The 26,500-nt window shown below is 44.6% G+C and overlaps 1 long non-coding RNA gene across 1 annotated transcript in view; it reads right to left on the bottom strand.

The window, feature by feature from the left end:
• Positions 1-26,500, bottom strand: part of LOC311243833 — a 38,193-nt gene that overhangs the window by 1,339 nt on the left and 10,354 nt on the right. Inside the window, exon 2 of the long non-coding RNA XR_014620679.1 lies at positions 22,974-23,073. This is a non-coding gene — a long non-coding RNA (uncharacterized lncRNA). The remainder of the gene's footprint in view (positions 1-22,973; positions 23,074-26,500) is intronic.

A 26,500-nucleotide genomic window follows, 5' to 3' on the forward strand; every position in this document is an offset into this window, starting at 1 on the left:
CGTTGCCTTTGTACAAGTACTTGAAAAAAGACCGGAAGGGTTGAAACGTTGTATCTGCTGTTTGTCACAATTTAAACACCTTTGGAGCAATATTTTCTGTTTATTCTATACTTTAGCACTTTTCTTTGTTTTTAGCTATGCGACTTACTGTGAAGCACTTTGGTTGACAAGTGTCATGTCTAAATGTGCTATACAAATAAATTTGATTGATTGATTGAAAAGTGAGTTGTGAGCCCCGCTTTGTTCTTATGTACTACTGTTTTTACAGTTGGGCTCAGCACCAAGGAACGGAGGATGTGCGTTGTTTATTTTTCTGAACCACAAAGAGCCACACCATATACCAGCGTTTCTCAACCTTTTTTTTCAGTCACGGCACCCTTCATGTGTTTATAGGTCCCACCCTCTGGCCTCTGAAGTTGCTAATGTCTTTTTTATTTGGGCCAGTGTTAAAAGTACCCTGTGAGACCCACAGTGGCAAAATTACAAAATCACTTTTAGCCCTTTAAAGTCTGTAAATGTTTATTTAAAATGTTTTAAGCACATGTACATAGTCAATGGGTCCTGTTGTTCAGCCTCACAATGCTATTGGATAGTAAATGTGTTTATATGTCCCACCCTCTGGCCTCTGAAGTTGCTAATGTCTTTTTTATTTGGGCTTCACAGGGTTAACCTCTTAAGCCCGAGCGGTCCGGTACTGGACCACAAATGACATCACGCCATGAATCCATCTCTACAGAATGTATGAATAATGTTGCGTTGCGTTTTCTTTTCAAATGTAGCCAAGAGTAAAGACCCTAACCCTGTCAAAACAGCAGTTAAAGTGTATATTTTCTTTTTTTTTAAACTTAATTTTTTAGCGTTTATCGCTTTCCTGGTCAAGCATGACCGACAGTGTAGGGTGAAATGGGAGAGAGAGCAGGGGGAGACATTCGGCAAATGACGGCGAGTCCGGGAATCGAACTCGGAGTCAACCAGATCCGTGACGCAGCACGGAGTTCCGCGACGCAGCGCGGTAACATGGTGTGCTACTGGAGCACCCAAGTGTATATTTTCAGCATTACCTTTGTTTACCAATGATTTTAACTGTTATTAGTGAAATATAAGATTATAGAAATGTCAGGGCATGAGTCGGAAACCGGCTTATATTGGCGGGAGGAAGTGGCGTAGCCAAAAGTGAGTGTAGTCTTTTGAAGGAAGAGATCCAGGGCTTTCGATGGGCTTTTGAATTTTGAAAAACTACACTACCCAGCTCACGCCAGCCCCTGTCAATCATCTGACTTCTGGATTTACTTTTTTATTTCTCTTATTTTTCGGGATTATCTCCCACAAACCTGAACGTTATTGCCCCAAAACAGAACACAGTTAGTTTCTCTACCTTTCTGTGAACGTCTAGCAAACGCCAAACACCAACGCAAAAGACACCGGTCTCGAATCCGGCTGTCAGCGTTGCCTCCGGCTTGGGCCGGCCGTCATACTGACTCAATTGGCAGAGTCAGCGGGAGGGAAGTTGATGGGTGGTAATCTGGTCGTTGTAAATAGCGACTCCTACAGGTCGGTCAGGGCGCCTGCACAGCAAAGACAGGAGATGGCGGGGGCAGTGTGAGCCTCCCACATGTTACACCTCGCCAATGAGAGTCCGCGCTGGCAGGTGAAAAGAAGTGGCTGTATCGGAGGGGACATGTGATGGGCTTCTACCCTCCCTACGACCGGCCAGTGGGGGGCACATGCGAGCAACAATCAGGACAGTGGAGGGAGAATTGGCACGAGAGGAATTGGGATGGGAGAAAAATCACAGTAGATTTCATTCACAGTTTGTGAATCACGCCTGGTGATACTAAATCCAGATTGAACTCTGCCAATGGAAAGGGGAGATTTGGCCCGATCTATAGATGTGCGACTTGGCCATAATAAGGTAATTTATAGGCCTGATATTCTATATTCTATAATCATATTTCAAATTGCATGTGTCCGGATGGCAGAATTCAGTACTGTATCTACAAAACCTTCTGTTTAATCATCTTCCCTTTATTCATTAGCTTCGATTTTTCAGGTCTGGTAAATTTTAGCATGGTGTTATTCACTGTAAAAAAAAAAGCGAAATTTTAAATAGAATTTATATTCTCCTTTGATTCATTACAATTTACTCAAGCCTAGTAACAGACACAATATTTCTGACACTAGGAATACATTCCCCTACAGTAGATGTCGCTAGAATCAGATACCAAGAACATGCAAATGGACCATTAAAAAAAAGTCTGTAAATGTTTATTTAACGTTATTATGGAATTAATGACATAATTTTTTTTTTAAATAAATCTTTTTTTTGTATCAATGGATGGAGGAGCTGCACATTGGCGGGCAAAGAGCCGCATGTTGTCCACCCCTGGCCTAGTTCTTTAAACGTTCACCCGTTGCTAGGCTACACGGTAGACGTTCATTTACATGAAGTTATCCTACTTTTTTTAAGATCCCTGTGGGGGAAGTTATTCCTGTTGTTTTGTATCCATCCCAACCACTCCAGGAGCAGTGGGCACATGGTGACTGGGGACAGAGTCCACTCGTGCTGCCTGTTTCCTGGGTCTCTAGGGGCCACGGCTGGAGTGCACTCTACCCAGCATGCATGTCCTCTGGTGTGGGAGGAAGCCAGGCTACACGGAGGAAACATACAAGGGTTTTGAACCCGGGACCTTCTTTTAAATTTTTTAAGATAATCCTTTGGTAGATTTTTTTTATTGGTTTATTGGACAAGCCCGGCAGAGAGAGGAAGGATGGGAGAAGATATGGGGAAAGACATGCGGCAAATTTCGCCGGGTCCGGGGGTCGAACCGGGACGGCCGCGTTGCACTACAGTGCGTTAAATGTATGAATATAATATAATATAATATAATATAATATAATATAATATAATATAATATAATATAATTAGTGCTGTCAGGCGATTACAAAAATGTATCTAATTAATTACAGGATTTGTAATTAATTAATCTAATTAATCGCATTTTAATCGCATAACCATTTTACGCCTGATATTCTATATTCTATAATCATATTTCAAATTGCATGTGTCCAGATGGCAGAATTCAGTACTGTATCTACAAAACCTTCTGTTTAATCATCTTCCATCTATTAAGTTGCTTAGATTTTTCAGGTCTGGTCAATTAGAGCATGGTGTTATTCACAGTCAAAGATAAAAAAAAATGTATTGATATTCTCATTTGGTTCATTACAATTGACTCAAATAAATTTTTCATTCAATCAATCACCGTGCAGATTGATTGATTGAATGAAAATGTTATTAACAGATTGCAGAATGGGTACAATGCAGTATGGCTCAATACACACAATTGTTAAGGGGATGCAGACCAGAGAAAGACTTTCGTCTTGTTTACATCAGGGTCCCCCATTTTCAATTCATAATGAATTGTAAGTAAGGGTGCACCTTGCACCGTGCAATCCATTCTTTGTGGATCTAGCCCACAGTATTTCTGACACTGGGAATACATTCCTTGATAATCATAGATGTCCCTAGAATCAGATACCAAGAACATGCAAATGGACCATATTAAAAAAAAGTCTGTAAATGTGTATTCTACATTCTTATGGAATGAATGAGATACAAAAAAAAAAAAAAAAAAAAAACGTTCTGTATCGTTAGTGGCTTAGCTTGGCTTCGCCTTCTGCACTATCTCGCGTACGTGCACGCGTACTGAATAAACCACAAATGTACCTCTAATACCAGTATTAGTCTGACCACACCCCTCATCAGCTTACCTTCATAAGCAGGTGTGTGGTCACCTGCTCTCCTCCTTCTCGCTTTCACCACAAGGAAGAGGTGCCTCGGTAGATCCCCACACTTGACACCATGATGGAAGAAATTGGATTAGGAACAGCTTGGGAAACAAGGATACGTTGACATCATATCTTTATTTTCTCTCTCACTATTTTCGAGAAAATACGGCGATATTGTCTTCGTACTGGAGTGTCTAGAAGATGATGATCATTCTACAAACCCTCCACCGGTTTTCGTATTGGGAGCACGCCGCTGCATGCTTCTCAACTGCAGTTCCTTGCTGTGTTTGTTGGGGTGAAACCTGTCAGGCCACAGCTGAACTGTCGGACATGCCGCTGTTGTGAGGAGCGGTGCGTTCCAGGTTGGGTGAGTAGTGTTTGCTGGCGGGCTCCACTTGTCTGTTAGTGCTATGGGGGCTACTAGACAAAGTTTATGGAAACCGGCCCCAGGCTAGGGTCCTTTGTTTAGCCGTCTAGGCGACAGAAGGCCTTGGTCTGGCGACCATTATAGTTTTAACTAGTGGGCCGCGACCATTGACACTGGTGATCCCTGTGTGTTCTGGACGAGTGGATTCTCTCTGTCACCGTGTTAAGACCCCATCTTTCATATCCAAATGAGAGTATTCCTTCACGAGGGGATATGTGCATGTAATGTGCGATAGCGGCAGATTCATGTTCAAAGTCAGCTATACAGGCCAGTTGGTACTGTGCTGATTCCGCCGGACGTGTTAATGTCACCGTTGTGAAGCGGTGTTGACGTCTTGTTTTCTCTTTTCTCTTAAAAAGTGAGGAGGTTTCAGAACGGCGGCCTGTCTGGGTGAGTGTTATGTCATTGTTTACATGTTCATAGCTTACGGTTAGCCGGTCGGTGGCCTGGCGCGGGGTAGCTTAGGCTTCTCGCGCGCCGCCGGGAGCTCGCTCCTGATCGCGTGCGTCGTAGATCGGCGTCTCGCGAGCGGAAGCGATAGCACCAGAACGGTTGGAGCAGCCGTTAGCTTGATGCTATTCTGTTGAACGTGCTTTGATTTTTAACATGTTTTACACTCTTGACCACGACGTCATCTTTGACAGGGGATGTTCGTCAACCCTGCCTGAGCCTAGACGGGGATTGCGTCAACAAAGAGGGCTGTGTTCTACGGTGGCTTATGACTGCACTTCGCTGATCTGCGTTCCGGGCAGGTACGGGGTTGGCCAGACCCTCATAACACGTCTTCTGGTTTTTACCTTGCTAAATGTATTGTGAATGACGGTGTTTTTTCCCAAAACGTGTGTTGTTGCAATGCATTTGAGATACGTTGCGGGTTGTGTGTGAGCTGTTTTTGTCACTGGCAGTAGCTTCTCCGTGCAGGTCGTGATGTATTGATCTGGTTGTTGTGTGAGAAACATCATGGTGTTTATGTGTACCGTGTACTCACTACTAAGGCAACTAACCTATGAAGCTATGCTTGGTGACGAGTGAGTAAAAGAATGTTCTTTCTCAGACTGTAATGACAATGGACAGTGAGTTCACACATTAACAGGTTTTCCTGTTTTAACTGGCCGTGTTGAGGGTAAAATAGGAGGATTGTGTTTTTCCCCCCCCGGTTCCCTGGGGACTTTATCACCTCCTATCAGACATGTTGTGCATTAATTGTGTCTTTTGTGTGGTAGGGATACGATGTAACTCTCAGCTTGATTGCTGAGGTTGTGCTAAATCTGCTGGAGAAACTTATTTCCTAAAGGGAAATTGGTTTGGTTGCTGTCGTGTGCTTAGCAAGGCCTGTGGTCGATACTAATCAAGAATGATGTATTCTCTCATTGTGATGATGATGGGTTGTGTGTGTCATGTGACCTACAACTGGGTTGTACTGGCCACAGAAGCACATGTGTATGTTGGACCGGGGTTCTTAGAGCCCTCTCTATTCTGTGTTTTTCCTTAGTAAAAATCAGATAGCAGGTTAGCTCGTGCGCTGTGTGGAGCTGTGAAACGCTTCATAGAGCTGACTATGACTGTGTCATATTCTCTTTTTGTCGTTACGTCGTATCATGGGTGTGGGGTCGTAAAGGGGTGAACTGGTAACCTTTCCTCTCCCCATTGTTCTGTCGGTCAGGGGTACACCCCCTGTCCTTCAAGGTTCCCGTCACGTGGCGGTTCGGCACGTTACGGGGGGGGGGGGGGGGGGGGGGGAGGGAGTTCCTGGTCCCACGGCCTGGTATATTGGGCGTGTGCACCGCAGGAATTCCCCCGCCATAGAGTACGTCACCGTGCGCGTCTCTGTTGGTAGGACTTCCGTGTGCTGTTCAGGTCCATGTGATGGATCTGTTTTCAGGGGGGGTGGTCAGGGCTCCTCCTCACCAAGCGCCTACTCAGGCCTTCTGTGAGTTCGGACTCCTTCTTCCATGTGATCCATGTGAGGAAGCCTCCATCAGAGTACAGAGCCTTCCTCCTCAGATTGTCAAAGTGAGTGGACCCTCTAGAAGGGTCCTTTTCTATTGTATGTATATTCGATTCAATTCGTTTATTGAGTGTGTATGGGTTCGGTGCCTCTTCCCCGGAGGCCCTAAAACCAGTTTTTTACATGGCTCAAGGTGCAATATATTCTTTTCAATCTGTACAGCTCGCGTGGGAAGTCTCTCTGGGGATCCCCGTCTCTTTCCTATGGGAGGGTGGTGGGATGTAAAAATGTGAACATTTTTTACCCCGGCTGTGTAGACTGGGATACATACTGTTGATGCTTCCTTCTTTCTATTCCAGAAGTGTTGGAGTTAGGGAGTGTCACACCCCTCTTGTCGTTCCCCTGGGCGCCTTGGGGATTCAATGGCAGGTCTAAATAGCCTGTTCATTGATGGGGGTGTGTCCCGACGCACGTATAGTGCTAGCTCGCTGTAAACAGGCGATTGACTGGCACGCCTTAGTTGCTTGTGGTTGAAACAGCGTTTTTATAAAGCAACTGAGATGGGGGTTTTTTCCTCTTCCGGCGACCACATCCCATGACCTGGGTGGGTTGTCGACGGATCCTCGTTCATGTCTGGGGGATGATGACGGGATGGATCTGAACATATGTAGTGGGGTCTCACGCCCTTGGGGTGGGCCACCAGGCGCGGTTCGTCCCGACGTCTGGGTGGCGCCTTCTTTTCATGTTAAGATCAACACGCATATCTGCCCTTTTCCTGGGGCATGTCGGCGTGGTTAGGGCACGGGACTGGTTCTGGTCACGCTGGTCCAGATCAGTTGAACCCGTTGTCCGCCGGGGATGCAGATCTGCTGTTCTGGTACCCTGAGGGACTTGGGCTTTTTTCAGGGGGAAAAATGCCAGGTCGGTCTGGGTGTCACAGGGTTAAGCGCTATGGAGACCCTGGTTGGGTATGTTTTTACTCAGCACTGTCGTCATGGCTTACAGCCATGCCATTCTGTACGCGCTCGATCTCGTCGGATCTCGGCCGCTACACAGGTTGGTCCTGGTTAGTACTTGGTTGGGAGACCGCCGGGGAATACCAGGTACGGTGTGCTTAGGGGCTGGTTCTCCATTGTTTTTCGCTCCTCTCTCACGCATGGCGAAGAGGGGCCTGTGGGGGTGGTTTTTTGACCTCCTCTGGTGGCCCTGTGCTTCCCGTACCGCCAGGCCCGGTCCGAAGTGATGTTTGCGACCCGTAGGCCTGGGTTAACCCTTTTTGGAAACTGAAACACTTGTACTGCGGTATAGCCGGTGTATACCCGCAGGTGTGTTTTGGAGTTTTTTCTTGAGGGGTTATAGGAACAACCACCGCATTGGGTAACACCGAGGTGGTTGGTTCCCTGGTGTGTTGGAGCAGTGTCAACTCCCGGGTTCACCGGTTGAGGGTGCCCCTGCACGTTCATGACGTCTGCCAATCGTGTCAGCCTTCTCTGCCTCGACCCCTCTGGGTGGGGGTTGTTAAATGGAGGCTTGGTCATGCAACACCGCCAGCTTACGCTCCTTCCGCCGGGGCGGCTGTGTTCAGCTGTCCCCTCTGGCGCCTGTCTCGTCCGCAGTCTCCAGGCTAGGGTTAACAGCCTGTTGCCTGGTTTTTCCCCGGTGCGCTGCCTGCTTCCGTTGGTTAACCTTTTTTGTGTGCTTACGGCCATGCTGACTGCCTATTCTGCAGGGTCAGTGTGCCAGGCGGTGTACTATTGGGGGGACGGGGCCCGCTCGGCTTACTGGCCTGGTTGGTTCCGCCTGGGAATACCAGGTGCAGTAACTGAGGGGCCTTTGTCCGAATACGCTGGCGATGTGGGGGGCGGGGCACTACGTGCCCACCTGGTGGGGTCTTGATGCTGGCATCATGGACTTCTCCGGGCCCCCATTCCAGGGAGTCCAGTCCTTTTGGTGGGTCTGGGTCTTCCTTCGTGCTCCGCTGCTACGGCCTTGCCACGGGGTTGGGTTTGCCCTTGACCCCGTGATTCTGGGGGCAGTAACGAGGTTGTTCCTCCGTTCGTTCCCGGGTGGCATGCGGGTTGTGCGTGTGTGTAGTCGTGGGTCAAGCCACGGTCTGCTCACCCTGTGCGTTGAGTTGCTTGAGTGCCTCTTCGCACGGTCGGGTCCGTCGCCCTCCCGTGACGTCCCTAATAGGGGGGCTACCCTCCATTAGGGGGGGTCGGGGGGGCTCGGCCCTCCCTGTTCTGATGGTTTTGGGGGGCTGTCAGCGGGGTGTATTTGTCAGCCAAGTGGCTCCGCTTGGCCTCCCTTGTGCAGAAGGCGAAGCCAAGCTAAGCCACTAACGATACAGAACGTTAGGTTATGACTATAACCAAGTTCTGTTAGTTAGGGGCGATGCTTGGCTTCGGACGGCCGCTGCAGCCCTTGACCTCACCTTGTGGTGAAAGCTTGGGAAGGAGGAGAGCAGGTGACCACACACCTGCTTATGAAGGTAAGCTGATGAGGGGTGTGGTCAGACTAATACTGGTATTAGAGGTACATTTGTGGTTTATTCAGTACGCGTGCACGTACGCGAGATAGTGCAGAAGGCGAAGCCAAGCATCGCCCCTAACTAACAGAACTTGGTTATAGTCATAACCTAACGTTTTTTTTTGTAATAAATTTTGAGTTAATTTTCATAACGCGATAATTTGCTGTGTAATTAATTAATCTAATTAACGCGATAAACTGACAGCCCTAAATATAATATAATATAATATAAATACTTTATTCATTCCGAGGGAAATTTGGCACTACAAATCGCTCACAGTAAACAGTAAAAATGGGTAAAAGAAAAGAAAAAAAAAGTCACGATTAAGAATAAAAATAAGCCTAAGAATAAAATACGGTCCGGGATATACATTTCCTATGTTACATTCTAATATAAAATATACAGTAGAAATATACATAAATATACACAGTAAGTGTAAAATTGTAAAAGTAAAAGTCCGGAAGATAGTACTGTCACCCTGTGCTCAGTGATACAGTGAGGCACAGTGATGCATTATAAAGTGTGATGGCTGTCGGAATGAAGGACTTCCTGTGCCGTTCAGTGCTACATCTTGGGAGTAAACCACATCTTATTATAACCTTATCATGGTCATCTTATAACCACATCAATGAATTTAAACAAAAGATCTCATTGCTGTCATACTGTATATCAGCACTCATGGAACGCCTGTTGGCCAATGGGATCGCTTGATCAGAACCAATTGTTGTACAATTAAGCAATAAGAAAATGACCTTGATTGTTTTCCATTGCTTTTATACAACAGTTTTTTACACCATATCACATTTCATGTTGTGAATGAAACACTGAATATCAGATTTTGAATATCAAAAGCTCTGTATATATGCGTTGCTAAGCAACTCCTAGCCATGATGTTATATGAAACTCCTACGCAAAAGGTACACTAACCAGTGCTACTGCTAAACTATACTCATATTATTTTCCCTTAACATTATTTAATAAATAATATTATATTATTGTTATTTCTAGTCTCAAATAATATTCAATCATATAATACATTTCACGGTGTCTGTGCAGCCTTGTTTATTCACTGTGACCATGGAAACGACGATGAACACAGCCATTAACCCTTTCACCACCACACTACCAAATGGTTAACCCTTTCACTGCGACAATACAGAAGGTTAATCCTTTCACTGCCACACGACAAAGGGTTAACCCTTTCATGGTAGTGAAAGGGTTAAAGGTATGGTCTCCTTACACAGACAAGATAGTCTGTTTACTTTGCTGATGACTACATCACAGCATAACTCATTGTATACTTGCATAAACAATCAAAACATACCTGTTCATACTTTGCTGATTCATACTCTTTGCACATAACTGCCCAATTGACCTGTCTCAAACCCTGCCCTCTTTTCTTGATCCTCCAATCACAACTGTCGCTTACCTCGGACAAACCAAGTTTGTCCGAGGTAAGCGACAGTTGTGATTGGAGGATCAAGAAAAGGGGCAGGGTTTGAGACAGGTCCATTGCACAGCCCTGCTAATTATCCCATCCCACTGTATTGTTATTTCATTCTAATTAGTGTATATACTTGACCACATCTTGCCCAGTTGTTCAGCCCTGGCCTATTCCTATTTATAATTTTTTTTTTACTTATAATTGTACAATATTCTATTGTGCTATATTTAATTTAGTTTATATCCCATTTAGTTTCATTCAACCTCTTTATTTACAGTCGTACAGCCCTGGCTTATATTTTATTTCATAAGTATATTATATTATATTGTGCTTAACTTAGTTCATATTTAATTAAATTTGACTCCACCTCTTTATTGTATTATCTGTCTGTCTGTCTTTTTCTCAAATGAATTTGGATCGCGGATGTCCGGATTTAGAGCCGTTTTGCAGGCTGTGACGTACAGGCGTAGAGCCAGATCTGCGTAGGAGTGTGATGTGACAGCAAACAACACGTGGCTCTGAGCCAATCAGAACCAACTGTCGTATTATCAATGTATACATCTCTACGATGCTTCCTCTCTGAAGTGCATGCACTAGTGGCGGCCGTGCACAGTTTCATTGAGTGAAGACAGTGAGCCTCTCAAAACGGTCATCATAAGGTTAACAGCAGATTGACCTGGTTTAGCAGGACGCTGATTAAAGAGTCCTGCTCCACTAAGCCCTCTCTACAACTACAACCCCTTTAACATGTCATCCTGTCTCCCCCTCCTCCTCTTCCTCCTCCTCCCCCTCCTCTTCCGCCCCTCTCTCCTCTTCCTCCTCTTCCTCCTCTCTCTCCTCTCCCTCCTTTTCCTCCTCTCCCTCCTTTTCCTCCTCTCCCTCCTCTTCCGCCTCTCTCTCCTCTTCATCCACTCCCTTCTCTTCCACCTCTTCCTCCTCTACCTCCTCTTCCTCGCTCTCCTCTCCCTCCTTTTCCTCCTCTTCCTCCATTCCCTTCTCTCCCTCTTCTCCCTGTTCTTCCTCCTCTCCCTCCTCTTCCTCCTCTCCCTTATCTTCCTCCTCTACCCATCCCTCTCCTCTTCCTCCTCTCCCTCCTCACCCTCCTCTTTCTCCTCTCCCTCCTCCCCATCATCCTCCTCTCCGTCCTATTCCTCCCTATCTATCTATCTATCTATCTATCTATCTATCTATCTATCTATCTTGTTTATTTTAAACAATACTCTATTGAGCATTATCTTACATTTTAATTAAATCTTTTAATTTTAACTTTTTAATGATACTCATCTGACAGCTGGAAATCAACATTGGATTGTCCAAATCAAGTGTATCAACACAGTAATACATATGTTTTCATTGCACTGACTCATTCATTGACTTTATTACATATATTTTCATCAAAGTTCAGAACTGTTGACTGTGGAGTGAGGAATGCTATATTGTTTTAATATTATACTTCTTACAAGAATAACAGTGCTGTGTCAGTACCAGATTACTGTCTTACTGTAAGTACAATGTAAGTACCTTGAACGATGCTATTCCCATTGGTTATCCATGGCTCGCATGTTCACAGAGACACACATAACTTCTCAAGATTCTCCCCCTCCCCCAGTAGCCTATTGGTCGCTGGTGAACCTGAGTCACCTTACAGATCACTTATTGGACGGCTCGGGGATGATGAGTAATGTGAACTCTCTCTTACTGTAATCTCTTTCTACCCTCTAACCCTTCATTTGCACTGAGATCCAGTCAGAAGGGTAAAGCCACGCCCATAGTGTAAGGGACCCTATTAGACAGCTGTGACATCATCAGTGAGATTGTGCCCTTTTAATTAATCACCACAGAACCCGGCTCTATTCCGTCGTCTCTACGTCATTAAACACCCCAGGCAGATCATTCCGGCTCTCTCCATTCAGATGTTGAGATCTGCCAAAAAGGTTCAACTAAAGATTATTTCGATTGGGCGGCTGGGTAGGCTAGGCAACACGGTCTCATCAGAAAACGTAAATAAAGTACTAATCGACCACAGGAAAAAGAAAAGGTACATAATGTACGTTATGTGTAATATAAGTAATATATTTATGTTATAGCCATAAGTAATATATTTATAATATAATATATTTACATTTTGTGTCCACGAAAGTCCAAAACAAACGACCGGAGATGAACCAACAATGATTGTGGTCGCAGGCAAGTGCTCTCACCACTAGACTAAGCCGCCACCCACCCTGTAGAAACACAGCTCTCACCACAGACACAGCAATACTATGATGATGGTTTGTTTTAATGTTTAACGGTTATGGTTAAGATAGAACGTTAGGGTTATATGGTTAGGGTTATGGTTAGTTTAAGGTAACAGTGTGGTTAAGGTTAGGGTTAGGAAAAGTGTGTCTCAGTAGTTCCCCAACAGGGAAACTCAAAAAACGTCTAAACACTTAAAAAGTTCAAATAATTTCAATATGTGATATGTGTACTTATTTGTAAATACGTGAATATGTCAATATATTACTGATTTGGAATACGTACACATTGTAAATCTTTGTAAATACATATTATATTACTTATGGCTATAACATAATGTACAATATTATGTACCTTTTTACTGTGGTCGATAAGTACTTTATTTACGTATTTAGCGAGATCGGGTTGGTGGAGACCCAGGTTCAAATCAAATCAAATTTATTTGTAAGGCCCGACAACACACGTTAATGTCCCCATGGGCCGGACTCGTCTTCTTTAAACAAGTCAAGAAGAAACATCACAATAAATCAAGAACAAAACAAAAACACCATGAAGTCCAAAATGTTTTAAATAAATTAAATAACACTCCCAGACATACCCCACGCAAAGGTAAGGAAAAACTCACTAAAACCTAGCAATAGGAAAAAATGCACCACAGGCAATGTGGAGGAGAGAAACCTTAGAAGGGCCGTTCAAGGGGGGATCTCCCTTCTTAGATGTCGGTGATAGTAGTGTTGCAATAAAACAGGCGAAACAGTTGGTATGTGTAATGAAACACAGATAAGTGCATGCAATAGCAACTGAACATTTTGAAAGATTAAAGATAGAGCTGATTCCTAGTAGTGGTACATCCGGCTTGTTCAGATGTTCCAAGGAACACAATATTGTCAGTGTTAGCGGATGGGAAGCCAGTGGGGTGGTGTGAGTCCTGGTCATTGCAATAGCGACTCCTACTGGTCGGTCGGGGGGCCTGTCATTAGACTAACAAAGGCAGGGCTGCTCTCAGCCTAGAAGGTGTCAAATCAAAGGGGGGGGGGGGGGTTACATTTCTTTCTGGGCAAAGTAGTCATTAAGAAATGACAAGAGAAATGGTTCCGGTTTCTTTGTGGGCCTGTAGCTCAGGAATAAATAGTGTGTTATCAGCATGATTCATAAGACATAGATTGAAAAGTATCTGCCTGATTTGTACAAGTGATGGCTTATTTTGAAGGTATGCACCTGTACTAGGGCTAAGCCCGAAGCCTGTTTTTGGGCTTCGAACTTTGTCAGGGTTTTTCCGAACGGACGTTCGAACCTTCTTTTTTAATAATAATACAAAATTTCAAAAAGATTCAAATTTTAAATGTAATTATTTTTTTATAAATATCCTCAAACTAAATCCTCAATTTGAATAAAGTGATTAATCTGATTAAATGAGTATTTTTTCTTTATTAAATCAACTTTCTTTAATGAATATAATCAGTTTTAATACTATAATATTAGTGTAGCCTAAGGTTTATCTGTAACTGTGAAGAAAAACCCCATTGCTTTAAACAGAATGAATATACACATACAAAAAGATATAAAAAAACGATATATGATGATATATTTTTTTTTTATAAAAAAAGACAAATTCGGAGCCGCCGGGTAGCGCAGCGGACTAAGCGTCTGTCTACCACCACAGAGACAGTGGGATCGAATCCAGCTGTGGTGCTTCTGGGTTGGCCGACCGTCCATACTAACACAATTGGCAGTGTTAGCGGGTGGGAAACCCGGCGAGGGTGGGTCGTGGTCGTTGTAAACAGCGACTCCTACAGTTCGGTCGGGGCGCCTGCACAGCAAGGGAAGGATCTAAGAGAGGTAGTGTGACCTTCCACACGTTACACTCCCAGTGAGAGCCCGCGCTGCCAGATGAAAAGAAGCGGTGGGCTGGGTACACATGTGTCGGAGGAAGTATGTGATAGTCTACGCCCTCCCGGACCGCCGGTGGGGGGTAGAGTGCACAACGACCAGGTAGGGGATTGGGAATTGGCATAACGACTAACATTGGGATGGGAGAAAAACGGGAAAAAGAAGGTGGAAAAAAGATTAAAAAAAATCTAATGTTGATTTAGAATTCGAATGCCAACGTAACGAACAAAGGTTCGAACGTTTGGGCTCAGCCCTAACCTGTACATTCATATTATGTAAAAAATAAAAGATAAATACAAATTTGAAAATCACCCAGAATCAGAGGGGGGGGGGGGGGGGGGGGGGGGGGGGGGGTGTCACAATCACAAAATAGCCCAGACCTCAGAGGGTTTTAAGCTCTCCCAGTGAATCCCAGGTGAGAAGAAGCAGCTGGCACATGTATCGTGGGGAGACATGCGGTAGTCTACGCCCTCCCCAGGCTGACAGAGGAAAACTCAGTGACAGAGACCGTGACACGCGCAGGGAATGGGCATGCCGACTAAATTGGGGAGAAAACGGGAGAAAAATGCACAAAAAGAAAATTCTTTGCGAACATTTCCAACATTTCCGAGAATACATTTTGACTGGTTCTGTGACTATCTCCATGGAAATGAGCCTCGCTCTTTCATCCTTTTTCTATTTCTGTGCTTTGCATTCTCTGTCAGCAATGACAGTGACTGAGTGGTTTCTTCCCACATCAAGTCCCAGCACTATAGCCTCTCTAAGATGAGAATAATGGAGTTGAAAGCTGATTCCTAAAGCCTGGAACACATGGGAATTCATTTGGTTCTGATGAATCCAAGACACACTCAATGAATCATCCTATCTAAAAATGCAAAGCCTTAGCAGACGAGTGAATACAGCACAGAACAGCTGTCAGTCCGTTTACTGCATGACAGAGGATGTGTTACGAGCATAACAGAACAGCTTGAGAAGCGCCGTCTGGGTAATGTAGAGATATCGCCTACCACTGGAGAGACCCGGGTTCAATTCCCGGCAGCGGTACCTCCGGCTTGGTCAGTAGTCCCTACGAACACAATTGACAGTGTTTGCGGGAGGGAGTGTTTGTTGCAACAGCGACTCCTACTGGTCAGTCGGGGTGCCTGTTCAGCGGAGAGGTGATCTGGGGGAGATAGCGTGAACCTCTGTGCACTCTGTGCAATGAAACTCCTCGCTGTCAGGTGAAAAGAAGCAGCTGGCGACTCCACGTGTATGGGAGGAGGCATGTGGTAGTCTACACGCTCCCCAGATAGACAGTAGGGCAGCATGTGGTAGTCTACACCCTCCCCAGACAGACAGTGGGGCAGCATGTGGTAGTCTACACCCTCCCCAGACAGACAGTAGGGCAGCATGTGGTAGTCTACACCCTCCCCAGACAGACAGTAGGGCAGCATGTGGTAGTCTACACCCTCCCCAGACAGACAGTAGGGCAGCATGTGGTAGTCTACACCCTCCCCAGACAGACAGTAGGGCAGCATGTGGTAGTCTACACCCTCCCCAGATAGACAGTAGGGCAGCATGTGGTAGTCTACACCCTCCCCAGACAGACAGTAGGGCAGCATGTGGTAGTCTACACCCTCCCCAGACAGACAGTAGGGCAGCATGTGGTAGTCTACACCCTCCCCAGACAGACAGTAGGGCAGCATGTGGTAGTCTACACCCTCCCCAGACAGACAGTAGGGCAGCATGTGGTAGTCTACACCCTCCCCAGACCAACAGTAGGGCAGTGCGATGACCAGGAAGGGAATTGGCATAATGACAAAACTGGGGATTTGGGATAAAAGGATAAAAGGCAAATATCTTTAACCTCTTAACGCTCTGCGTAGTGCGTACTGTATACGGTACACCACACCCATGCGTGGGATGCACGTGCGTCAAGGCACTTTGCTCTCGTCTGTCGGCTCAAGGCTGCATTTTTCGCTGATCATCCAATACACTGTTCGAAAGTTTAATTTGCCGACCTTTCGATCGCCACCACACTCAACCAATTGCGTGCTTCGGGTCTCGAGTTACAAGACGATATATCTGGCGAGCGTCATTTGACAGGCGCTCCTTCAAATGACCACTTCCGGGTCTTAACGGTCCTGAACTGACCAATCACCACTGATGGCGAAAATTATTGATCACCATTGTAGCCAAGGAGCGTCCACTCCGAAAGCGACCCCAAACGGGCGGGTGAGAGTGGGGGTCGCTCTCGGAGCAAAAGGAATGGACCATTTTGGATAATCACGCTGTATTTTTACCGGTACACACATTACAAAAACCTTTCTACAAAACAAATTTTCTGTGGGATTGTTATAAACTTTGGACTGAATGACTATAAGACTTCAGGCTATGGAACCGTTGTGTTTTCCAGCTCCTACTTCTCATCTGGAACCCAAAAAACAGGAATCTGGCAACAAGTCAACACAAAAGTAAGGAGACAATATTTTATTTCAGTGTGTTCAAACCTCTGTTTCTCTAATACATTGCTTTAGCAACTTCAGAATGTAACCTTTCAAAAGTGCAAAAGTATAGCATGTGCTTTAAGTATAAAGTATAAAGATAAGCTTTGCAAAAAAGGTATGCAAATCACTTTCGTTTTCTGCAAAATGGGGGCTAAGCTTAAGAGGTTAAATAAATGTATAAATAAAGAACAGTTTGAGATGCAGCCTGCAGACGAATTGGCCTATTATCTTTGGTTGAAACTGAAAAACAACAGCTGATTGCTTTGGCAAAGCCTGATAACAGCCAATGGTTTAGCGATATGAATTGTACCCGCAGTATGCAATGGGAAGGAGTCATACACCTTATACCCTTATGTGCGAGATAGAAACATAGAGAAAGGATGAAAGAGCGAGTTCACTCCAAAAACAAACTGCAAAGAATAATCAATAAATCCTCCAAAATAATCCACACTCCCCTCCCGTCACTCGAATCACTACACCGCCAAGAACAATAAGAGCAAGAAAAATCCCTTCTGACCCCACTCACCCAGCACACCATGTCTTCCAGCTGCTGCCCTCCAGGAGGCGCTATACAGATCCCTGACCACCAAAACATCCCGCTTTATAAACTGTTTCTTCCCCACTGCCATACGGACACTGAACTCTCTATATTATAACAATACCTCTGCTGCTACGGACATAAATTGTGATATTGTGGTTTTTGTATCTACATATCTATGTATTTAACTGCATGATGTTCTATGTTTGGAACAATGATATATGCACCAAAAAACAAATTCCACCAGCCTGGCTGTGTGGTCATTAAAGAATTTAATCTGATCTAATTATTGGAGGACTCGGTGGTGGTGAGTGATGTTGAACCCAATCTCCAAACTCTCTCTGAATCTCTCTCACCCTCTAACCCAGTGGTTCTCAACTGGTCTGGCCTCAGGAGTAATGTAAACTCTCTCTGAATCTCTCTCACCCTCTAACCCAGTGGTTCTCAACTGGTCTAGCCTCAGGAGTAATGTAAACTCTCTCTGAATCTCTCTAACCCAGTGGTTCTCAACTGGTCTGGCCTCAGGAGTAATGTAAACTCTCTCTGAATCTCTCTAACCCAGTGGTTCTCAACTGGTCTAGCCTCAGGAGTAATGTAAACTCTCTCTGAATCTCTCTAACCCAGTGGTTCTCAACTGGTCTAGCCTCAGGAGTAATGTAAACTCTCTCTGAATCTCTCTAACCCAGTGGTTCTCAACTGGTCTAGCCTCAGGAGTAATGTAAACTCTCTCTTAATCTCTTTCTACCCTCTAACCCTTCATGTTCACTGAGATCCAGTCAGAAGTGTAAAGCCCCCCCACCCATAGTGTAAGGGACCCTATTCGAGCGCCGTGACAGGGATCAGTGAGATTGGACCCTTTTAATCACCACAGAACCCGGCTCTATTCCGTCCTCTGCGTCCTTAACCCTCGAGTCAACCTTTAAAATAATCACACCTTTAGCCCTTTGCCGAAAACGGCGATCTCAGTAAAAACATACCCTTTTCATGTATTGTTCCAATTTTCATGAATATCATTATTAACTTCGGTCCTCACCATACATATTGAATATTTATTCATTTTCAGGATAAAAAAAATAAGATTTATTAGGGTTAGGGTTAGGGTTAGGGTTAGGGTTCAATGATGAATTGAAAATGGGTGACCCTGTCTTTCTCTGATCTGCATCCCCTTAACAATTGTGTGTATTGAGCCGTACTGTATTGTACCCATTCTGCAATCTGTTAATAAAATGTTCAATCAATCAAACAATTACCCTAACCCTAACCCTAACCCCCTAACCCTAACCCTAACCCCCTAACCCTATTAAAAATTGCACAAACTACCTCTTGGAGGCCTCATCCATCCTTTTATCATATTACTTATGAATCATTCTAATTTTAAACTGTACAAATTTGTTTAACAAGAGAGTCAACCTGTTCATTTCTGCGACTAGGGTGAAAGGTGACACTTTCATTCCACACGCTTAATAGTGATTTTTGGAAAAAAACAAAACATGGATTATTGTAATGTGACTCAAAGATGTGATACTGAGCTACTTTCCTGACATATACATAAAATATAGCCAACGCTATCCACAAACACACGTGAAAAAAAGGCTATTTGACGAGAATTGCGACAAGGGTGACTGGAGAGTTAAACACCCCAGGCAGATCATTCCGGCTCTCTCCATTTATTAGAGACCCGTGTAGAAACAGGTAGAACTAAGGATTCTTTCGACGAGAGAACACAGAACTGGGACAGGTTCTGTGACTGTCTCCGTGGGGGTTATTATGCAAATTAGCTTTTCCTCTTTCACCGTTTTTCAATTCCCGTACTTTGCATTCCGTGTCAGCGATGATAGTGATTGAGTGGTCTCTTGCCGAGTTGCCGGCATGATCATCTGTGGGTGACGTCTTAACACACCTCCCCCCACCTTTCCTTTGTGCATGTCGAATTCCCATTTGTGTCTCCCCCTCTTTCCCCCTTCCTGGCTCACCTTGACATCCTGTCACCCCTCCTCCCTCCTTCACCCTTCTCCAGACCCTCCCCGACCTCTGGCCTTGTACCCCGGTGAAGTCATTCACCATAACTCTTGACTAACTTTTATTTCGATACTCTGTATGTACTGTTTGAGTTAATAAATCTGTAATAACCAGGTCTATTTGACTGAGTATATGGCTTCGGCTCATTTCCTCCATCCGACCATCACTTTCCGACTCCACAGCAGAGACCCTCATCCACGCCTTCGTCACCTCCCGCCTGGACTACTGCAACGGGGTCCTGTCCGGGGTTCCAAGCAAAACCCTGGACAGGCTCCAGTATGATCTCAAAACTCAGCTGCCAGGGTTCTCACCCGCACCAAAACCCTGGCAGCACATCACCCCCACCCTCATCCACCTCCACTGGCTCCCCATCAAATCCTGCCACACCTATAAAACCCTCCTGATCACTTACAAGTCCCTCCATGCTCTGGCACCTCAGTACCTCACTGACTTCCTCCACCCCCACACCTCAGTACCTCACTGACCTCCTCCACCCTTACACTCAGTCACGGCCCCTGCGATCCTCAGACACTGGTCAGCTCTCCATTCCCCAAACCAGACTTTGGGGACAGAGCTTTCAGCGTGGCAGCTCCCACCCTCTGGAACTCCCTCCCCGCAGAACTCTGCAACGCTCCAACTCTGGACTCCTTTAAAAAACTCATCTCTTCAACATGGCCTTTGACCCCTAACTTCCCACATTTAATGTTGTGTGTCTGTCTACCATGTTTGTTATTGTTGTTATTGCCCTATGTAAAGCAACCTTGGGTTTTATGAAAGCCGCTATACAAAACCAAGTTATTATTATTATTATTATTATTACATAATCCCTGCTAAGACGGGAAACAATGCCAAAGTCGAAAGCCGATTCATGAAGTCTGGAAGCGTCTATACTTCCCACAAGCAAGTTGTCCTTTTGCGCGATCTGATTGGCCACTGACGTTTCTGGTCATGTGACATGTGCGCCAATCGTGGGACGCCAAGTTCTGCCACCTGGTTAAGCTTAGGCACTCTTTCAAAGTTGGTTAAGGTTAGAGTTTGTCTTAGAGCAGGGCGATAGAACACCAGCCCTGATTCCAAACTCTAACCTTAACCAACTTCGAAAGAGTCGCTCTAAGCTTAACCAGTGATAAACTAGGCGTTAGGTAGTTTGCAGGCTGTTAGAGCCGGAAATAGACTAGCATAGGTCAGTGGCCAATCAGAGCAACGCGGAAGGACAACTTGCTTGTGGGAAGTATAGACGCAGTCTGGAACATTTGGCTCTAGAGAATCTTCTTCCACTAGATCTAAAAACCCGCAGCAGACGGGTGAATAAAGCGGAGAGGAGCCGTGAGTTAGTTCACTGCATGACAGAGCATGTGTTACGAGCAGAACGGAGCAGTATGAGGAGCCGCTGAGATATGAGGCACGCTTTTACTTAACCCTTTCACTACCACACTGCCAAAGGGTTAACCCTTTCACTGTGACAATACAGAAGGTTAACCCTTTCACTGCCACACGACAAAGGGTTAACCCTTTCACTGTGACAATACAGAAGGTTAACCCTTTCACTACAACACTACTAAATGTTTAACCCTTTCACTGCGACAATACAGAAGGTTAACCCTTCCACTACCACATGACAACGGGGTTAACCCTTTCACTACCACACTACAGAAGCTGGTTAACCCTTTCACTACCACACTACATAAGGTTAACCCTTTCAGTGAAAGTAGTGAAAGGTTAACCTTCTGTAGGGTGGTAGTGAAAGGGTTAACCGCAGTGTGCAGCCTGCAGCCTGCAGAGGAATTAGCCTATTATTTTTTTTTAGTTTAAACTGAAAACAGCCTGATAACAGCCCCTGGTTTAGCAGCAATATGAATTGTACCCACAGTATGCAATGGGAGGGATTAATATGGAAAACACAGCTTTCCAATCTTTGTAAGTGACACATTGTGGATGGCGGGGTGGGAGGGGGGGGGGGGGGGTTGAAGAAGTGGACCCTTTAATTTCAGAACGACTATCAGCATAGGACAGCATGTCTTTTGTTTTGCTTTCATGAGATGAGACTGGCCCAGCTCAAGGCTTGAAACCAATTAAAAATAGCTTCCCATTAATTGAATTAGGCATAACATAATGATACCAGCCCTCCAACACAGCGCACACTCCTTGCACGAGTCAAGCGAGAGATGACAGTCGAATAATAATCAGTCTAAGGGGGCTTTCTGACTGCCATTCGGGGTCGAACCAGCTCCGCTCCGTCCTCGCTCCGTCCTTGGGTGCGAACTTCCCCCCTCCCTCTCCCCCCTCTAGTTTGTGTACACACTGCAGTCTTGGTGCGCTCCCGGTTTTGTTTACGGTTTGCGTTTTGAGTGTGTAAGCTTGCCGTAGGCGATGATGTCACGCTCGAACGTCAACACAGGAAGAGTTTTAACACACGGCGGTGGAAACTGGATGCTGATATAAAGAAACAAATAACCAATAAATATGAAGTTATATTTGAACCTCTGTTGTCAAGCCTTGTCAATATAACCCACCCCCTTTTCTCACGAATGGACCTGGTGTCGTGGAGTCCGCTTTGAGCATTTTCCAGGGTTAACGCTAAGCTAACGCTAACGCTAGTTAGCTTAGCCTATTTATTACTAGTTAGCAGCTAACATTAGCCCATTGCTCGCATAAATGATATTGCATGTCATTGATCTACCGGTCGATCACGGCCGACTGGTTGGGCACCACTGGTCTATAGAACTAAATGCATTCGAACAAGAAACCAATGTATAGTAGACATAGCAATGGCAAAAAAAGTTGCCAGGCCTAATGCGAGCCAGGGAAGTCTTTAGCCCCTTCCATGACTGCGATGTGCAAGCTTTATATCTGATATATTTCGGACCCACCCCGAGCTTTTAAGCAGTGTTTGGTGGTCCAAATTAGCCTGGCTACTATGGAGCTGCGAGTGACTGCGTATTCAAAAGCCCCTGGCTTGCACATCGCAGTCACGGAAGGGGCTAGGAAGTCTTGTGCTTGTAACGTGGCTTCATGTTTTCATCCACTGAGCCGTGAGGCTCCACATGCTTGTTTGGTTGAGGTCTGAACTCGCCAAATTGCCCATAAATATATTTTTGGTGGGTATTGTCCAGTTGTTGCTGTATGTTTTTATCTGCCCAAAATTCAAGCAAGCATGAAAGCATTACAGTAATGACGTTGTGTGTGTCAGCAAGTTGATACAGCAAGCCTCTCCCGTGTTTTGTTACGAGCTCGTACACCACGCCCCCCGCTCCCACTGGCGCGCACCCGGAACCACCTATTTCAGCGGTCCAGGTTTGGAGCGAATCAGCGTCCCCGGGGACGGGGCGGGGGGAGCGTTCTCAGTAGGACGGACACACCCTTTTCTGGTGCGATCGGGCTGCGATTCGACCCCGAATGGTTAGTGAGAAAGCCCCCTAAGGTTACATGCAGACAGACAGATGGGCAGAGACAGAGCCCTGGAGTGATTGAACACAGGGGGCGCAGTGAGCAAGGGCACGCGTCAGGGACACACGAGTGTGGACAGCAGCATGCAAACAGACGAGATGAGTAGAGACACGGAATACAGATCACGCAGGGAGAGGTCACTCGGAGGGCTATTGGATAAGGTCGTGGGGTAATGGGGTCAAAGGTCTCCTCCTCCTCCTCCTCCTCCTCCTCCTACCTTGTGGAACGGCGGTGACGTGGCGTGGGGGAGCGGGGGTTGGTATGGCGGAGGAGGCTCTAGTGGCGTGGAGATCCGGGCCTCGCCCCCATCTTGTTTCCTACACAATCAGACGGACACAAGAACCATTCAGATCACAGGTCACTGGGTCACTGGGTCCGGGTCAGGTCAGGTCAACAAAATGGCCATTGGTGTCAGACCACGGTGGTTCGAGGAGCACTCCAAGGTCCTACAGCACAGGCGCCGGTGCATTATTTGTCTCGTATTTTCATATTCAGAGACCTCATTTTATTGCCAATATTTCTACTCTAACTAGTCTTTCTGCTATTCTGACCTGCAGTAACCCAAAGAAATGCTAAATTGAGTGTTCCAGAGTTAATTATATTGATTTGTTATATTGTTTACACTGCTTTTTTTTACTACCTGTACCTCCCCTCCCCCCTCCCCCATGCTGCTATGATGCCTGCATTTCCCCCAAGGGGATCAATAAAGGAATATCTTATCTTATCTTTATCTTGTGACACAGTTTCAGAGTTCAATCTTGCTCTGTTTTAGAGTAAATGGCTATAAGGAATTACACTAACTACAAAATCACTGGGTAGTCAAAGAACATTACATTTTTCTCCATGTCACTGTTACTGCGGTTAGCTTCTGCAGGCCAGTATTACCCTGCCCATACCTGTACCTCCCCCCTCCCCCATGCTGCAGTGACGCCCGCATTTCCCAGAGGGGATCAATAAAGGAATATCTCGTCTTATCCTCCTGTCTGAACACGTCCTTCTGTCGTTACCACCCAAGCTATTTGATTTGTTTTATTAGATATCATCTTTCTTTTTATAGATATCAAACGGCCCATAAAGCTACAGGGTGACTTTCAATCGATCTAACGGTAAAGCGAGATGGAGAAAAGCAGTTACATGCATAGTGGATATGCCTCCCCCCCCCCCCCCCAGGGTATTCAAAGCTGCAAAGCTGGAACAAACTCCCCACCACAGTCAGGACAGTTTATGGAACCGGAAAATGTTTACACCGTCAACTAAAAACACAACTCTTAAATATCTAAAAAAAAAAATAATAATAACATTCTACTACTGTGTATCCTACTACTATGCTACTATACTATACTTATACTACGACCTATCTTGCTAATATGTCTATACTGTACTACTATGCACTCAGAGTGTAACACTCAATTTCAACGCTATTTGACAAACAACGCCACTGACCCAGAGAGGTACCCATCCTGCTGACTTGTTGTTCACAATTTGGATAAAAGCGTCAGCTAAATTACTAAATGTAAATGTCTGTCTTTTACGATTATGTACCTTACTACTATGCTACTATACTTATGCTACTACCTATCATCCTAGTATGTCTATACTACTATGCTTGCACTCATTCTCATTCAATCTTTATACTCGATATAAATACACTGAGTAGTTGAACTCATTTACAGTGCCGTCGAGATGTTACATTCACAAGTGTCACAGTGCGTTCATAAATATAAAGACATCAGACAATCAGAATAATTAAGAGCACATTTTAAAATACATTAAAAAAAAGTATAATAATAATAAAATTAAAATTAAAAAATTAAACAGAGGTAATCATTTTAAAACAATTACATATTGTGGTGACCTGATAGGTCATTAAGGTTCTAAACCGACCCATAGACACTAGAGCGTTTCCTGCAGGGTATCCCATGATGTATAGGGGCAGAAAAGCCAAAAGCAGATCTAGCAAGTTCAGTACAAACTCTAGGCACTCTAAGTGTAAGACAAAAACTGGATCGTGTACGACAGGGTCCAGTGGTCCATTCCAATAAAGAACTAATATAATTTGGACAATCTCTAATTATGGCTTTATAAATAAAAAAAGATTCCAATGCAACTTACGTCTCTCTGCCAGAGAGGCCCACTGACCTTATTATATTATGGGATACAATGGTGAGCACCAATGATAAAACCGAGGTACTCCTCATTGGTTCCAAATCCACCATAGCCAAATCCGACAGTTTTCCCCTCACCATTAACAACTCTACAGTCTTCCCTTCCCCTCAGGTTAAAGGGGAACTATTTTACTATTTCTTTCACTATTTGGGCACTTTTACACAATTCCTGTGAGTCTATGGAACACCTCTGTAATATATATATTTTTTTTATTCATTGTTTTGTATTTCTAATCAAGTCCTCAAAAACAGCATTTTTCTACCTCAAGATCTCGAGCTGTTTTGAGCCTGGGCTCCTAAACCACTGCGCGCGTTCTGGTTCGCCTGAACATTAACATGCAGCGGTGTCTTTATGACATCACATATAGGGCACATTTTCAAATGACTCAGTTCAGTGAGGGTGAATATTGTGAGAGGAGAATTGGAAGAATGCGCCAATATGAGAATTTTGAGACATAGATCATATTAATATAAGTTCACATAGCTAGGAAACAATGCTAAACACTCAAAAAGGCCATTTATAAGATAGTTCCCCTTTAAGAGTTTGGGTGTCATCCTCGATAGCACACTGTCATTCAAATCCCACATAAATAACATCACGCGGTCTGCTTACTTCCACCTATACGCAACATTAATCGTCTCCGTCCCTCACTTACAGCCACCAGCACCGCTATTCTTGTTCACGCCCTGGGGTCACATCCCGTCTGGATTACTGTAACTCCCTCCTCATTGGTCTCCCACACAAGTACCTCTATAAACTCCAACTGGTCCAAAACTCAGCCGCCCGAATTATCATCAGAACTCCCTCCACCAATCACATCACTCCTGTTCTCCACCAACTTCACTGGCTGCCTGTTAAGTCACGCACTGACTACAAAGTATTACTACTCACTTTCAAGGCCCTCCGTAACCTATAGCCCCTCCTTATCTCACGGAACTTCTCCAGTCCAACACTCCCTCTCGGTCACTCAGATCCTCCTCTTCCTTCCAACTTGTCACTCCCCCTTCCTGTCTGACTACCATGGGATCCAGAGCCTTCTCCTGCTGCGCCCCCCCCCGCCTCTGGAATTCCCTACCACAAGAAATCCGTGAAATAGATAACCTCCCCACCTTTGTTTCCCGTCTCAAAACACATCTGTTCATTCTGGCATACTCACCTTCATTTTAAGTTTATTACAACTGCTCCCCTATGTAACTATGTAACTCTGTAATACTGTGTTTTTACTATGTGAAATTCTATTTGTTTTTAACCCTGTACGGCGACCTTGGGTGCTCAGAAAGGCTCCTTCAAATAAAATGCATTATTATTATTATTATTATTATTGTTATTATTATTATTATTATTATTATTATTATTATTATTATTATTATTATTATTATTATTATTATTATTATTATTATTATTATTATTATTATTATTATTATTATTATTATTATTATTATTATTATTATTATTATTATTATTATTATTATTATTATTATTATTATTATTATTATTATTATTATTATTATTATTATTATTATTATTATTATTATTATTATTATTATTATTATTATTATTATTATTATTATTATTATT

Source organism: Notolepis coatsorum (genome assembly GCF_963971535.1).
Source record: "Notolepis coatsorum genome assembly, chromosome: 17".
NCBI classification, from domain to species: Eukaryota; Metazoa; Chordata; class Actinopteri; order Aulopiformes; family Paralepididae; genus Notolepis; species Notolepis coatsorum.